Source organism: Eleutherodactylus coqui, chromosome 2 (genome assembly GCF_035609145.1).
Source record: "Eleutherodactylus coqui strain aEleCoq1 chromosome 2, aEleCoq1.hap1, whole genome shotgun sequence".
NCBI lineage: Eukaryota > Metazoa > Chordata > Amphibia > Anura > Eleutherodactylidae > Eleutherodactylus > Eleutherodactylus coqui.
In genome coordinates, this window is record NC_089838.1 from 6,121,501 (window position 1) to 6,137,719 (window position 16,219).

At 46.5% G+C, this 16,219-nt stretch overlaps 1 long non-coding RNA gene across 3 annotated transcripts in view; it reads right to left on the reverse strand.

Annotated features, from left to right (window-relative positions):
* Nucleotides 1-2,351: 2,351 nt before the first annotated feature.
* Nucleotides 2,352-16,219, reverse strand: part of LOC136610986 (uncharacterized) — a 49,255-nt gene continuing 35,387 nt past the window's right edge. Inside the window, exons 1-4 of one of the 3 annotated variants that reach the window (XR_010790209.1) lie at nucleotides 15,938-16,001; nucleotides 14,922-14,987; nucleotides 10,772-10,921; nucleotides 2,352-2,569 (exon numbers count right to left, since the gene is read on the reverse strand). This is a non-coding gene — a long non-coding RNA (uncharacterized lncRNA). Of the gene's footprint in view, nucleotides 2,570-5,344; nucleotides 6,518-10,771; nucleotides 10,922-14,921; nucleotides 14,988-15,937; nucleotides 16,002-16,219 lie in introns of those variants that run through there. The other 2 variants (XR_010790207.1, XR_010790208.1) reach the window with 2 other exon arrangements.

Consider the following 16,219-nt stretch of genomic DNA (forward strand, 5'->3'; position numbering starts at 1 on the left):
GCTGCGAATTTTGCAGGGAAAAAAAAACGCCAGTGGGTGGGCGCCCTAAGTGAGAGATTTTCGTTCGGCATTAATGAATTATTTCCCTACTCCGTCATTTGGGATATATATTGGCTATTGAGCCAATCATTTATGCTGTTACTGTAGATACAAGCATAGTAGTTTTTGGACGCTTGTGTCCCCCTTTTCTTGTGTCCGTGTTTGTTCACTTTGTTGTTTTATTTTATTTTGATCTAATAAAAGTTATATTTTAGAAAGAAAATAGTCCCTCAGTGAAGCCCCTTTTAGACCTTTAGCCTCCTGCTGCAGTGATCATAAGGCTGGATTCAGACGACCGTATATCGGCTCGGTTTTCACGCCCAGCCAATATACGTCATCTCTCTCTGCAGGGGGGGAGGATGGAAGAGCCAGGAGCAGTGCTCTGAGCTCCCGCCCCCTCCTTGCCTCCTCTCCGCCCCTCTGCACTATTTGCAATGAGGAGAGGCGGGGCGGGGGCGGGGCTAATTATCAGAACTTAGCCCCACCCCGTCCCACCTCCTTTCATTGCAAATAGTGCAGAGGGGCAGAGAGGGGGCGTGAGCTCAGTTCCTGCTCATGGCTCTTCCATCCCCCCCCCCCCCTTCCTTGCAGATGAGGACACCGTATAATGACAGTGAAATAAGTACAATCAAAATAAAAAAACGCGGCTGGTAAACTTTTTTCATGCATTTTGGCATTCTAGAACATTCTGAGATACGTAACAGTAATGTATCTGCTCCCTAGAATCATGCCTATGACATCTCTGTAAAGTTACAGGTGAGAGAGAACAGGAAGAACCAAAGGAGGGAGGCGAAAACAAAATGATCTCCGTGGTTCTTAACCCCTTAGTGACTCGGCCTATTTTGGTCCTGAGGACGCAATGACACGGCCTTACGGGGGGTTGTTTTTTACGTGGCAAGTTTTAGTTTTTGTTTGTACCATTTTTTGGGTACATTTTATGTATTGTGTAACTTTTATTCATTTTTTGGGGACAGTAAGGAGAAAAAACACCTCGATTCTGCCATATGTTACTAATGAAATGATACATTAATTGTGAAATTCCACAATAAAACCCCTTGATTTTACCTTTTGTATTTTTCCATCGACGGAGCTGGTTGGGGGCTTGTTTTGTGTAGTTTTTATTGCTCCCATATTGGGGTATAAGACGGCTTTTTGCTCACTTTCATTTCCTTTTTTTGGGAGACAAAATGAACAAAAAAGCATTTCGGCTCTGTTTTTTGCTTTTTTTATCATAGTGTTTTCCATGCAGGACAGGAAAATGTGTGTTTAGTTTATTGTATGGGTCGTTACTAGAGATGTGTACTCATTAAGCACAGATACTCGAGCGAGTATCGTCCTTCTCGAGTACCTGCCTGCTCGTCCGCAAAGATTCGGGTGCCGGCGGGGGTGAGCGGTGGGTTGCGCGAGGGAGCGGGGGGGAGGAGAAATTTTGTCGTGTGACCAGGGGAGGTTGAGGATATATTACCTGCAGTGGTTCTTCTCTGCCATCCCACGGATCCACGGATTTCAGGTCCCATCTTTGGCTGTCCAAGATGACTGAGCCAAACCCAGACTACCTAATCCCCACAGTGCATTGGTAGTGTTAGACTACTAATGCACTTTGCTAGCTCTCTAATTGGCAAGAGCAGCTCATGTGACCAATCAGAGAGCAGTGCCCAATTAGGTAGCTGGAAAAGTGCTCGGTTGGCTGAAAACAGGACCTGAAACCAGCGGATTGGAGGGGCGGCAGAGAAGAACACCTCTAGGTAATATACACCTGCCCCTCCTGTCCAAGGACAGAATTTAAAGGGGTTGTCCCGCGGCAGCAAGTGGGTCTATACACTTCTGTATGGCCATATTAATGCACTTTGTAATGTACATTGTGCATTAATTATGAGCCATACAGAAGTTATCAAAAGTTTTATACTTACCTGCTCCGTTGCTGGCGTCCTTGTCTCCATGGTGCCGACTAATTTTCGGCCTCTAATGGCCAAATTAGCCGAGCTTGCGCAGTCTGGGTCTTCTGCTGTCTTCAATGGGGCCGCTCATGCAGAATGCCGACTCCGTGTAGCTCCGCCCCGTCACGTGCCGATTCCAGCCAATCAGGAAGCTGGAATCGGCAATGGACCGCACAGAAGCCCTGCGGTCCACAGAGAGAGAGGATCCCGGCGGCCATCTTCAGCAGGTGAGTATGAAGACGCCGGGATTCGGGTAAGTACTACCCGGTTTGTTTTTTTAACCCCTGCATCGGGGTTGTCTCACGCCGAACGGGGGGGGGGGGGGGGGTTAAAAAAAAAACAAAACCCGTTTCGGCGCGGGACAACCCCTTTAATTTCAAAACCGCAGGGTTACTTTAAAAGGATTTATTACATTTGTATTTATTTTCTCTGTTCTGCACATCATCGAAGAGTTAACGGGACTAAAACTACAGAGCCGTCCCATCATACAAACCGAAGATACAGCCAGACGCCACCTTCAGAATCTCCGCAGCTGCACGGCGCTCGGACACATCGACTGTTTGAAGACTTTCCAAAAAAAGACGTCTGATGACCTTTAGGGAAAACAAGAAATGGTTGTAACAAGGAGATCCTGTGCTCGGCGCCGGGGTCGGCACATTTCACACCGCTGGGTTTTACGATATTGTTGCACGTCTCGGGGTATGACGTGTTACTCCTCTACTTGAGAAGTGCCTCGGAGGAGTCATATGTAGTATATCAACAAAATAAATGAAGGTTTCAGTCCAAATGTTTTGCTTCCTGTGTAATTAGCACATGAGATGTGGTGTTAGCTGGCATGCGCTGCGGCAGGCCTTGTGGTGAAAGGGTTTGGGTTATAAACCTCAGAATTTACGAAACCTCGAGTAAGTGTTGATTGTTATGTTTTTACATGGACATAGTCTTAGTTGGGCATTTTTTTGTGAAAGGATTTATTAGAAATCTTTAATGAAGGCAAAGTAGAAAAGGAAAAGCTACATTGTTAAAATAGTAGCATTTTCCTAATATTTTCAAAAATATTCAAAATTGACACCATTGTACATATACAGTATATGCATACGTGTACGCAGGAAAAACTGAACCTTTGGAAAAACCCGGATTCCGGCATTGAGTACTGATAATATGTGGTCTACCATGTTTCCCAGAAAATAGGACCCTGTCTTATACTACTTTTTGCCCCCAAAGAGGTCTTATTTTTAGGGGATGTCTTATTATACTTACCTAGCAGGCTCAGTCCCAGTCCCTCACACTGCTCTCCACAGCTCTGACATGCTTCTTGCAGTTCTTGGCAGTCCACAGAAGATCACTTCCTGGTTATGGGATTCATAAATCCCGCCTCCAGGAAGTGATGGCTCTGATTGGTTCAGCCAATCAATGCAGCACTCAATGAACCAATATGATGGTTGTGATTGGTTCATTGAGCGCTGCATTGATTGGCTGAGCAGCAGTCGAAGAACCAATCACAGCCATTCTGTTGTGGAGGCAGAATTTATGAATTGGCTGAGCCACGGCATTGATTGGCCAATTCATAAAATCTCGCCTCCACAACACGATTGCTGTGATTGGTTCTTCCACCGCTGCTCAGCCAATCAATGCAGCCATCACATTGGTTCATCAAGCGCTGCATTAATTGGCTGAGCAGCGCTCAAGAACCAATTAGAGCCATCGCTTTCTGGAGGCAGGTTTTATGAATCCCGTAACCAGGAAATGATCTTCTATGGGCAGCAGAGGACTGCAAGAAGCGCCTCGGTGCACCGTGGAGCAGCAGGAGGGTCGTAGACCGAACCTGCTATGTAATGTATTCCTTTTTTTTAATGTAATGGCGCTAGGGCTTATTTTCAGGGTAGGACTTATATCTCAAGCCTCTTTAAAATTCCCAAAAGATCAGGGTAGGACTTATTTTCAGGGTAGGTCTTATTTTTTAGGTTAATTATTATCTAATATTAAAGGGTCATCACTTTTACTATTGATGATCTACCCTTAGGATAGGTCATGCATAGTTAATTGGCATAGGCCCTCTGCTCGGAATCTCCACCGATCAGCTGAAACTCCAACCCGCTGTCAGTTCAGTGGGGACAGACAACGTCATCGGTGGTCAGGGACGGAAGTCTAATAAAAGCTTCATGCCCATTGCTTCCGGCCCTGACCACCGATGACAATGTCTAGCTCTGCTGCACTGACAGTGGGGTGAGGATCAGCTGATTGGTGGGAATCCTGAGCAATAGATCCCTGCTGGTCAACAACTGATGACTTATCAGTAAACTCCTTGAATACCTCTTCAGTGATATTTAAGTCATGATTATAAAGAAACACAATGTAATCAACCCTTGCCGATGTGTGCTGTACATGTATGGCGCATGTTAGCCGTCACTGAATGGAGTGGGCTCAGAAGCCAAGCCCACCCCATACGTAGCAGCTGGTGGCTATCTTTAACAGCTAACACCAACCTGCAGCAGCTGCATGACTGTTAACCCTTTAAATGCTGCTGTTAATTCTGATAAAGTCATTTAAATATAGCTATCAGGATAGAAAAGTCCAGAACAGCCCACCTCCCAAAATTAGATCACAGGGGGCTGTCCAGTTGCCATGACTATTTTCTTTTCAGATGTGTCTGCAGCACATCTTAATAGAATGCTGATTAAAATACAGTGTAATGCAATACTATATTATTGCACTATACTGTATGACCAATCAAAGAACCTCAAGGTCAAGTCCCCTATGGGGACTAAAAAAAAGTCCTATGTACCTAAAAATATTATCAATAAAAATTACACGTCACCTCACAAAAAACATAGGAAAAATAAAAAATACATGATCTTTTAGGCTTTTTGGAGTTGCTGTGCTCACCAATGTTTTCCTTTATTTTTAAAGCCTATGAAAACCTTCCTACATTAAAAAATCAACACACACATACATATATATTACTAAGTACGTGCGGAAAATAAATTTTTGCAATTAGTTTTCTTTCTCATGCATTTAGAAAGCCTCATACTTGGTTTGTGGGGTTTCCTGCATTCAGGTTTCTGGCTCTGTGGCTTTTCTAGCACTGATCAGCTGGTCTTTTTCATGAATGTGCACAAGCTCAGCGCCCCCTACCCTCTCTTCTTTTAGAGGCTGTGTAGCATAACCACACCCATTGCATCTCCTCCACCAACTAATGACACTGTCAAGCAACCCCCCTGTAAGGCAATGAATGCGAGTTTGCAGGCTAGAGGAGGAGTCAGTCAGTTTACTCCGACAGAATTAGCTAAAATTTCAGTCCTGCAGTTTGCAGTGCCTTGAAGAACAGTACAAGCATAGAAGTCAAACAATTAGAAACTTTTAATGAAAAGCAACTACAAAAAGTTTTTATTTCTAAAAACACAATAATTTAAAGAAAAAGAGTGCAAAGATGTACACAGTGTTTAAGCATACACCAAACTGTAGATGTGGCCGCTCCTGATGTTTTTGTTATCACTCAGCCTAATGGTGGCCACCTGCGTTGACCCCTTTTTGGACTACATATTGAGAGTTCCCATGAATGGCCACCAAATGTAAATTTGGAATCAACTCCGGACCTCTTAGTTCTTTAACTTGTCATGAAATATTGCAGTAACAAGCCATACCATGAAACTGCTTATTAGTCAATGGGCCCATGGATGGACTATGGAACAGTTTTGCACAAAACCTTTTTGGGTCTTCGCTTCAATCGCCTCTTCATGGTTTTGTTTTAAACCCATTGTGGTGGTGTGGAAGATATGGGAATTGTGTCACTGACTAAATACTCCTGGGGCCAACTGTATATATTTATATGTAATAAGAGGACTACTAAGACAGCAGGCACTTTAGGTTATTGACAGTTCACAAAAATAAAGTTAGTTAGATAATGCCGTGTTCCAAGGCAGGTGGCGATACGAGAACCTGCTTGGCAGCAGACGGGTGAACAGGCCCATCGGCAAGCTGTGTTGGGCTGTACTCGGCGTGGCTTCTTTTTTCTGATGCACTATAGCCCTGGTTGTTGTTCCCCCAGAAGACGCTGCAAGGTGATACATGTCGGGGGCTGTAGACTAGACTTTAATAGGGTTTTGGTGGGGCTGACTTCATCTCTACATGGGCTTTTGGAAGTTGGCCAACCAGGCCTGTGTTCTAGAGTGCCTGCACAGTTACACACACGATACGACTGCTGCTCACATCTCATCGCTTCCACCATTCGCCCCGTTATTGTAAATATTATTCGATATTGTCGCTGTCCTTTTGAATAATAAAGTATTTCGATGATATTTTAGGGGATGTTACCTACGGGGGATTTTTTTCCTTTGGCGATTGTGTTTGTACGACCCGGAGTATTCCTAGGGCAATATCATAATATGTTCTTTTTCCTGATGCATGTGAAATTATGCGAATAACGACTCCTTATTGGTGCAAGAGCTAAATAAACACCGAAGATCTTGTGTTTTCTTGATGACTTCTTTGATGAAACTCTTCCATTTTCTTTAGACTTTTTGAGGTTTTCATGGTAAGGATAACTGAGAATGAAAAAAATGCACCAGTCTACGCATTAAGGTCCAATAGCTGCGGCAGCGCACGTTCCTATAGACCTTTCTGCGCATTTTCCTATAGACCTTGCTACGCACGTTCCTATAGACCTTTCTGCGCACGTTCCTATAGACCTTGCTGCACACACTCCTATAGACCTTGCTGCGCACATTCCTATAGACCTTGCTGCGCACGTTCCTATAGACCTTGCTGTGTACGTTCCTATAGACCTTTCTGCGCACGTTCCTATAGACCTTTCTGCGCACGTTCCTATAGACCTTTCTGCGCATGTTCCTATAGACCTTGCTGCGCACACTCCTATAGACCTTGCTGCGCACGTTCCTATAGACCTTGCTGTGTACGTTCCTATAGACCTTGCTGCACACACTCCTATAGACCTTTCTGCGCACGTTCCTATAGACCTTTCTGCGCATGTTCCTATAGACCTTGCTGCGCACACTCCTATAGACCTTGCTGTGTACGTTCCTATAGACCTTTCTGCGCACGTTCCTATAGACCTTGCTGCGCACGTTCCTATAGACCTTGCTGAGCACACTCCTATAGACCTTGCTGCGCACGTTCCTATAGACCTTGCTGCGCACGTTCCTATAGACCTTGCTGCGCACACTCCTATAGACCTTGCTGCGCACGTTCCTATAGACCTTGCTGCGCACGTTCCTATAGACCTTGCTGCGCACGTTCCTATAGACCTTGCTGCGCACACTCCTATAGACCTTGCTGTGTACGTTCCTATAGACCTTGCTGCGCACGTTCCTATAGACCTTGCTGCGCACGTTCCTATAGACCTTGCTGCGCACGTTCCTATAGACCTTGCTGCGCACGTTCCTATAGACCTTGCTGCGCACGTTCCTATAGACCTTGCTGCGCACACTCCTATAGACCTTGCTGTGTACGTTCCTATAGACCTTTCTGCGCACGTTCCTATAGACCTTTCTGCGCACGTTCCTATAGACCTTGCTGTGTACGTTCCTATAGACCTTTCTGCGCACGTTCCTATAGACCTTTCTGCGCACGTTCCTATAGACCTTTCTGCGCACGTTCCTATAGACCTTTCTGCGCACGTTCCTATAGACCTTTCTGCGCATGTTCCTATAGACCTTGCTGCGCACACTCCTATAGACCTTGCTGTGTACGTTCCTATAGACCTTTCTGCGCACGTTCCTATAGACCTTGCTGCGCACGTTCCTATAGACCTTGCTGAGCACACTCCTATAGACCTTGCTGCGCACGTTCCTATAGACCTTGCTGCGCACGTTCCTATAGACCTTGCTGCGCACACTCCTATAGACCTTGCTGCGCACGTTCCTATAGACCTTGCTGCGCACGTTCCTATAGACCTTGCTGCGCACGTTCCTATAGACCTTGCTGCGCACACTCCTATAGACCTTGCTGTGTACGTTCCTATAGACCTTGCTGCGCACGTTCCTATAGACCTTGCTGCGCACGTTCCTATAGACCTTGCTGCGCACGTTCCTATAGACCTTGCTGCGCACGTTCCTATAGACCTTGCTGCGCACACTCCTATAGACCTTGCTGTGTACGTTCCTATAGACCTTTCTGCGCACGTTCCTATAGACCTTTCTGCGCACGTTCCTATAGACCTTGCTGCGCATGTTCCTATAGACCTTGCTGCGCACACTCCTATAGACCTTTCTATCTTTATTATTTTGCCGTCTTCGTCATCAAGCGTTTTGGTACGCTCCTTCCTTGCTTCTTTAAGTCCGGCTGCCCGTAACACCTACAACATCTTCCCTTGTACACACAGCCAGGACTTCCGCCTCCCATCTCACACAGCATTGCATCACTCTCCTTCCCCTGCTGAAGCGTTCACTATGCTCTGTGTGCCGGAAAGTGATGCAATGCTGTGTGAGAGAGCGTGCGGTACGCACTGTCAAACGAGATACTGAAGTCCTGGCTGTGTATGTGGAGGAACATGTAAAGCCGCAGAGAGGTCGGACATATTAATTATAGAACAGAGGTCCCTCTTATTACTAATAGGGACCACAGTGGGATCCCATTTGTTGGGGACCAAAGGAGGGGGAATTTTACTAACAAGGGCTATCATTAACTTGGGCAACCAGTGGGGGTCCTAGGACTAATTGGGTATGCAGAGTAGGGGTTCTATTACTAATTGGGGCCACAGTAGGGGTTATATTACTAAATGGGGCTATAGTGGGGATCCTTTAACTAATTGGGGCCATAACAGTGGTCCTATTGCTAATTGGGGCCACAATAGAGGTTATGTTACTAAATAGAGCCACAATGGACATACTATTACTTGGTGGGGCCACAGCTGACACACCATTACGTAGTGGGGCCACAGTGGTGGGTCCTAATACTGATTGCGACCACAGCGAAGGCACTATTACTAGTGGGACCACAGCAGCACATGGTTACTATAGTGAGGCACTGAAAAGTTCATTAGGAGATGCAGCAGTAAGACAGGGAGAATGTGCAGATGCAAGTCATGTCTGGAAGAAATCAGAGTGGACCCAGAGAGAAGAAGACCAAATACGGATGATTCCAAACTAAGATGACATCATCTATGATCACTGGAGATAACTGCATTGTAATCACTAACACTTGAGGAGAAATATAGTTCTTGGTTCTGTATTTATGCCATGAGCTTGGTTCTTGTGCTGTATTTATGTACTGAGTTTGGTTTTCATACTGTATTTATGCAATGAGCTTGGTGCTGGTGCTGTATTTATGCCATGAGCTTGGTTCTGGTGCTGTATTTATTCCATGAGCTGGTTCTGGTGCTGTATTTATGCCATGAGCTTGGTTCTGATGCTGTATTTATGCCATGAGCTGGTTCTGGTGCTGTATTTATGCCATGAGCTTGGTTCTGGTGCTGTATTTATGCCATGAGCTTGGTTCTGGTGCTGTGTTTATGTACTGAGTTTTGCTCTTTTGCTGTATTTATGATGAATGGCTAAACAAGTTAAGGATAGAAGAACATGGTGTGACTGACCGCACACGGGCAGACCACATCCATCTATGGCAGCGAATAGCTGTACAATCTTGCCAGTAATGTGTATGGCTCTGGTTTGGCTGTGTCAGGCCCGTTACACTGTGTCATCTTAGGGCCACATTCACTCATAGAGGAAATGTAGTGGATTTTTCGCAGTGGAAAATTCTATGGCAAAATTCTCTGGATTTCTACAACAAAAACCAAGTCAAAATCCACCATTTCTACATCACCTGACCAGCGGTGCTGCGCTCACTAGAGGCCCCAGAGTGAAGAATTGCACTAGCAGCGCGAAGAATTGTGAGGTGAGGGGGAGTGCTGCGGCTGTTTAAATCAGCTGCGGATGCAATGGTGCAGAGATGCTGCAGGTTTTCCTGACAGCTGTGGCAGAGGAGCCGCCAGCCCCATAGACCACAAGGTGAAGCCCTGCTGCGGCTGTCACAGCCGCAGCAGGGAATAGCAATCCGCTCCCATTGCTTTCAATGGGGTGGCAGCAGCGCCGGCCCCATTGAAAGCAATGGGATGGCATTGGGGCCCTTGCCACAGTTGTGACAGGGGATTCTTTCATCCCCGCAGGCAGTCCCATCATCACTGAACACTGTGACAGCGCTGTCACAGTGTTCAGTGATGAGGGGTCCTTTGTGAGGCAGCTGCACTTCTACATGCACAGATGCTCCTCACACATGTAAAAAACAGCACGGAGCTTCTATCAGGCACATTTTGCACATCCGTGGAGCGCAATTTTTTTTTTTTGCGCACACAGGCACGGAAAAAAAAAACCCTCCCCTGACTGAGTCCTAAAAGATGATTTATTTATATATGTCCGTTTTATTTGAAGTAGGAGACAATATGTGATGGATGCCACCATTTTAATGAAGGTAACATTGGCCAGGCTTTGCCGGTAAAGCACTTGACCTTCCCAGCTTCTTCTCTAGTGCCCTCCAGGTCGGTACACTCAGGAAAACAACACAAGGTAGCGAAAGTCTAATTTTAGAGCCTTCGGGGATGTTTAGTGAGGGAGGAGGGCAGTTTAGAGTCTATAGAAGAATACATGTTTCGTCCTTGAGATTTGAAGGTGATATAAAGGACAAAGTTTGTTGAGATGCCGAGTTCTTGCCACGTGCAATTCAGAAGGATTACAATGTAATCCTCCTTACACCGGGCAGAATGTGTTTTCATGATGACGATCCCCCGCTGAAATGTTTTAATGGCGTTGTATTGTGTGAGTGAAGATACATATCAAGCCACTTACCCATTTGATACAAACCAATGATTGTCAGGAGCGCCCACTTGTTTTCATCCCGCTGCACCACATCCCGGCCGACCAAGGCTACATTTTCTATTTTCTTTTATTCCAATAAAATAGTCTTTGTCATTTAACCTTCATTCATCCAATCGAGTTCTGAAGGCAAAGGAAAACACATTTAAAGATGTTATGGTGCAAGTGGAGACTGCCGAGCAAGGACGCCTCCTGCAATACCGGCAGGGTGGAAAACGGCCCTACGGTGCGGCGCACTGCAAAAAAAAAGAAAAGTTCTTAATGACACCCGCAAAGGACAGGGGGGGGGGGATTTGTTTGTTTTCTTTTTTGTTGTTTAGACGTTTAATTTCCGGGATCGGCATTATGTATGAAAACTAGAACTGATTGTTTTTTAGTCCTTGGTGAGGCGGAAGCGATATCAAATGATGGCCAAGGTAGGCTGGAATAAACTGGGGAAAGCAATGCCACAGTGCAGGCTGTCGAGGCAAGGGGGCACCAACATGCCACCCTGCGTACTCAGATACATTGCACGTAGGATAAACTGTATACTGAAACCATAACTCTGTGGGAAAATGGGAAGTGGTTTCAAAATCCTCAAACTGTCAACCAAAACTAATAGAAAATGAAGATTAAAGAAAATCCAGCCGACGCCTAATACAGATAAATGCAGCCCTCGCTTGGTATTTGTCATGTGGGCTTGTGGGTAGTCCCTACCGCTCAAGGTCAATGGTTAACATTGATCTGTCAATCGAGTATGACGTCACCCACTGAAAGTGAGTATTGGCACCGCCCACTTGACACACTGGTGTAAAAAGAGGCCGTCTGGGCAAATGAAAAAAAAAGGGGTAAGTCAGCAACTGCAAAGCTATACTGCCAGCCCCTCTGGCTTCACCCTAACGGGTTCTCTTTAAGACAGGCAGGGTGCTAGGGATACCCTTTTATGTGGGGTAGTTATACAATCCAGCATGCCTAATTCTTCTCCCCCGCCCAAGAGCAGACATGTGCCTGCCCCCATACATATTAGATCATTGATTGACCTAATCAAAACCTGACCGATCTAATGGGTCACGGCCTAAGGCTGCATTCACACGAATGTATATCGGCTGGGTTTTCACACCGAGCCGATATATGTCGTTCTCATCTGCAGGGGGGGAGCCTGGAAGAGCCAGGAGCAGGAACTGAGCTCCCGTCCCCTCTCTGCCTCCTCTCCGCCCCTCTGCACTATTTGCAATGAAAGGAGGCGGGACGAGGGTGGGACGAAGTTCTGAGAATTAGCCCTGCCCCCGTCCCGCCTCTCCCCATTGCAAATAGTGCAGTGGGGTGGAGAGGAGGCAGAGAGGGGGCGGGAGCTCAGTTCATGCTCCTGGCTCTTCCATCCTCCCCCCCCCCTGCACATGAGGACGACGTATATCGGCTCGGCGTGAAAACCGAGCCGATATACGTTCGTGTGAATGCAGCCTTAGTTTGAGAAACCTCTCACCAATGACGGCATCTAAGTGGTTTTAGAAGGAATGGGCTACCTCTGTAAGTCCATTGGTGACCCAGATGTGATTATTGGGTGTCAATGGGTTTCCATGGCAGCCAGGGACCTGATAAAGACCAACATATCTGCCATCAATTGCACTCCTAATAGGCCCTGTGAGAGGCATGCATAATATATTGCAATACCAGAGTTTTGCAGTGTATTATAGAAGTGATCAAATGATTGCATGGAACTTGTGAGCAAAAGTTAAATAAAGTATCATGAAAAAAAATCCCACGTAAAGAAAAATCAACATTCATCTCTAATAAAATGCTTTTTGATGGGAAGAAAAAAAAATGACACGATTGTTATCGCCGCAACCATAATCAGCATGTTATTTACCTCATGCGATAAACTCTATAAAAAAACTAAAATGAAAGCCAGAATTGCTGTTTTTTTGTTCATCCACCTTCCAAAAAAACTGAAGAAAAAATTGATTACAAAATCCTATTCCCACCAAAGCTGTAACCTTGTGCTGCAAGTGAACTCGCCGAGGGCCGGTCAGATGAGCGTAAGTAGCCGAGCGTAAGAAGTGGCTCTATTAGAACTAATGTTTTCCAATGAAAGCGTTCACATGTACGTTTTTTAGGAGCGCTAAAATATCGCACCTGCAAAGATAGGACATGCGAGTGCGAACCCACCCGTTCACGCGATTTTTCTACACGCGTTGTGCATTTTTTTGCGCGGCTATTCATGCACTAAAAATCGCTCGTCTGACCGAGGCCTGAAATCCTAGAGCGCCCGGATGTCCTTTGTACGTGTAACAATATCACTTGTTAAATGGAGCCAGGAAGGAATTCTTTCCCCTAAAAGGAAGAAAACTGGCTTCTATCTAGAGATGAGCGAGCACCAAAATGCTCGGGTGCTCGTTACTCAGGACGAACTTTTCGCGATGCTCGAGGGTTCGTTTCGAGTAACGAACCCCATTGAAGTCAATGGGCGACCCGAGCATTTTTGTATATCGCCGATGCTCGCTAAGGTTTTCGTTTGTGAAAATCTGGGCAATTCAAGAAAGTGATGGGAACACATTTCTGGATGAATTGCAGGGAAGGGCTTATATATTTAAGCCCTTCCCTACAATTCATCCTGCGATCGCCGGCAGCCCATTGCTTTCAGTGGAACCTGCTGTATTGCCGCTCTATTGAATTCAATGGGCAAACATCGTTCTTCTCTGTTACAGCTATGGCAGAGAAGAATGATTTGTCTTCTATATGTTCTCAATGGGGTCGGCGCTGCTTCCGCTGGCCCCATTGAGCGCATATAGAGAAGGGCAGATTTTAATACTCAGGTGACATCTGATCTTCCCAGCCACTCACTGCAGTGGGGTGGTATAGGGCTTGAACGTTGCAGGGGGAAGTTGTAATGCCTTCCCTGTCTTTCTATTGGCCAGAAAAGCGCGCAAATTTCTCAGGGAAGAAAGTGAAAGTAACCAGAACACCGCGTGGTGCTTGTTACGAGTAACGAGCATCCCGAACACGCTAATACTCGAACGAATATCAAGCTCGGACGAGTACGCTCGCTCATCTCTACTTCTATCTCATTGTCTTTTTTTCTGGATCAACATTGGGGAGGTGGAGGCGGGGGGGGGGGGTAATAGGCTGAACTGGATGGACACGTCTTTTTTAAAGAATATGTTACTATGTAAGTGGGCAAAGACTACTAGACCTTGCCACATATGTGACAGATCGCTGCAATCAATGGATCAGTCACTACTTTGTTGTCCTCATTGAGGGCGGCATAAAGTATTTGACGGGTTCCCTTTAAAGGGAGTTGGTCGCCTAGTTTTTGCCCAAGAACCTAAGCTTATGGGATGGAAGTAGGTGACCTGTGGAGTCCGGGGATGTAAGTTTTATACTTACCTTCCCTGTTGTTCCCCCATGTGAAAGCCGCTGCTAAATGCATTGAGCGGTGTGCCAAGTAGTCCGCCCATTGTAAAATTAGAATGAGCACGCTACTCAACAGCAGCTTTCAGCATTCCCATCAGGACAACAATGGGGGGGGGGGTAAGTATAAAACTTTCATCCCATGACTCCATGGGTAAACTCCATGAGGCCTAAAGGTAGGTATCAGATATCAGATTCCCTTTAAGGATTTGCCCACTTTGGACAGAGACGCTCTGTAATTGCTTTCCACTCTGGCTAATAGATGAGGACCCCCTCTATTAAAGGGTCACTCTATGGAAACTACTTCGCATCTCCCATGGGTGCAGTTGCCATAGAGAGCACCTTAGGTCAGATAATACACTTACCGATCTTTACATCGATGGGATGTCGGCTCGGGTCCAGTCCCCGTTGTTCTACATACATGAGCACCTCTGTGTGACTCTCATAGACATTAATGAGGAAAAGGTCTTCTGGGATTGGGTTTGCCCAGCACGGGCCACATGGGGCACGGGGGACCAGACTGGAGCCAACGTTTCATCAATGTAGCACTTGGTAAGTATATTATCTGCCATCATGGCTCTCTATGCCCACTGCAGACTGGGGGAACGATGAAGGTTGTTCTAGAGTACCCAATAACTCCATATTGTATACCAGCGTATCGTATATCATCTGACAACCTTTCTGAAGCGTCTCCATCAGCAGATGCACGAACAGTAACGTTACTTTCTGCCCTCACCCTTCTTCAGGTAGTCGGCTAGCGTCCCGCTCGCGGCTCAGGGTCGGCTTTTTGTTGTCTGTTCACCTGTTTTAATAGAAAAAAAGAAATGGAAATGATGGGATTGTTACAATCCGGGGTTATTACAAATGATCTTCCTGATTTCAGACACTCATTACTCACTTTTAATGACCCTCCGAGACAGAAATCTCATGAAAACAAAAAATCCCAAAAGTTTTGGTGCAAAACATCAAAAATGTTTCCCCCATCAGCGGTGATCAGTGTGGCCCCTCTGTCACCGGACACACATGGAGCCTGCGGTCACAGTCCTGGCGGATCACGACGGATTGATGCAATGGCTTCTGGGAGGCCGCGGAGCATGGTGGGCGGTACGGGAGGGGGGGCATGTAGACTCTAACACTACTGGAGAGGAAACATGACAAGGTGTAAGGTCCGAGGAACGCGGAGGCCAAGGAGAACGTCATTGTGAATTGGGGGGAGGTTGCCCCATCCTGATGGAAGATGAAACCGGATCAGGTGCCACAGACGCCATATCTGTAGTGTCCCGGTATGAGACCCCTGAGATTGTTTCCTCCTGGATGAAGAAGGGGCCACGCACCTTCCTGCAGGTTACAGCGCAGAACACCCTCACGGCAAGGGAACAGGGGGGAGCTTTCTCTCTCCCCCCCCCCCCACTCCCCTCTGCAACCCCCCACTCACCCCCGCCCCCCCCCGAATCTTTTCGCCCGAGTAGTCAGTTACTCGAAAAAAGCGGTGCTCGATTGCGAAATCGCCCTAAACGGGTACGTTCGCTCATCTCTAATTATAGGGGATACAATTATTTACGTAAACCGATGTGGCGGAGGGCTTAGACAGGTTAGAGGGCCTCCTTAAGAAAACATACTAGGGTATGCAAAGCAGTAAGGTTTGCAACTATGAAGCCAGTGTGCCTCTGTATCAGGGCCATAGAGCCCAGTAGGAGGCATACTATAGATCTGTATTACATCTGTGTGTGATGCTTTTATATTAGGTCCCACCTGGTAACTATTAAACCCATCTCCATGACTCTGCGCACCCGTTCGTTGCAGCATGAAGTTCCTCCGTAGTGTGCCTGGCAGTTGCTGACATGGTAGAGGTTAAATATTAGTTGTGGCAAGGTGCGGGCACCACATGAATATTCATACATACTTCTGAGAGGTTCTGGGCTCACACTGCCAACATGAGCTTCAGCGTAGGTTATGAACACCACGGGCCCCTCCGCAGCCCCTTTGTCATGCATGTGCCATGTACTCTACAGACAAGCACGGCGCTGTCCTCAG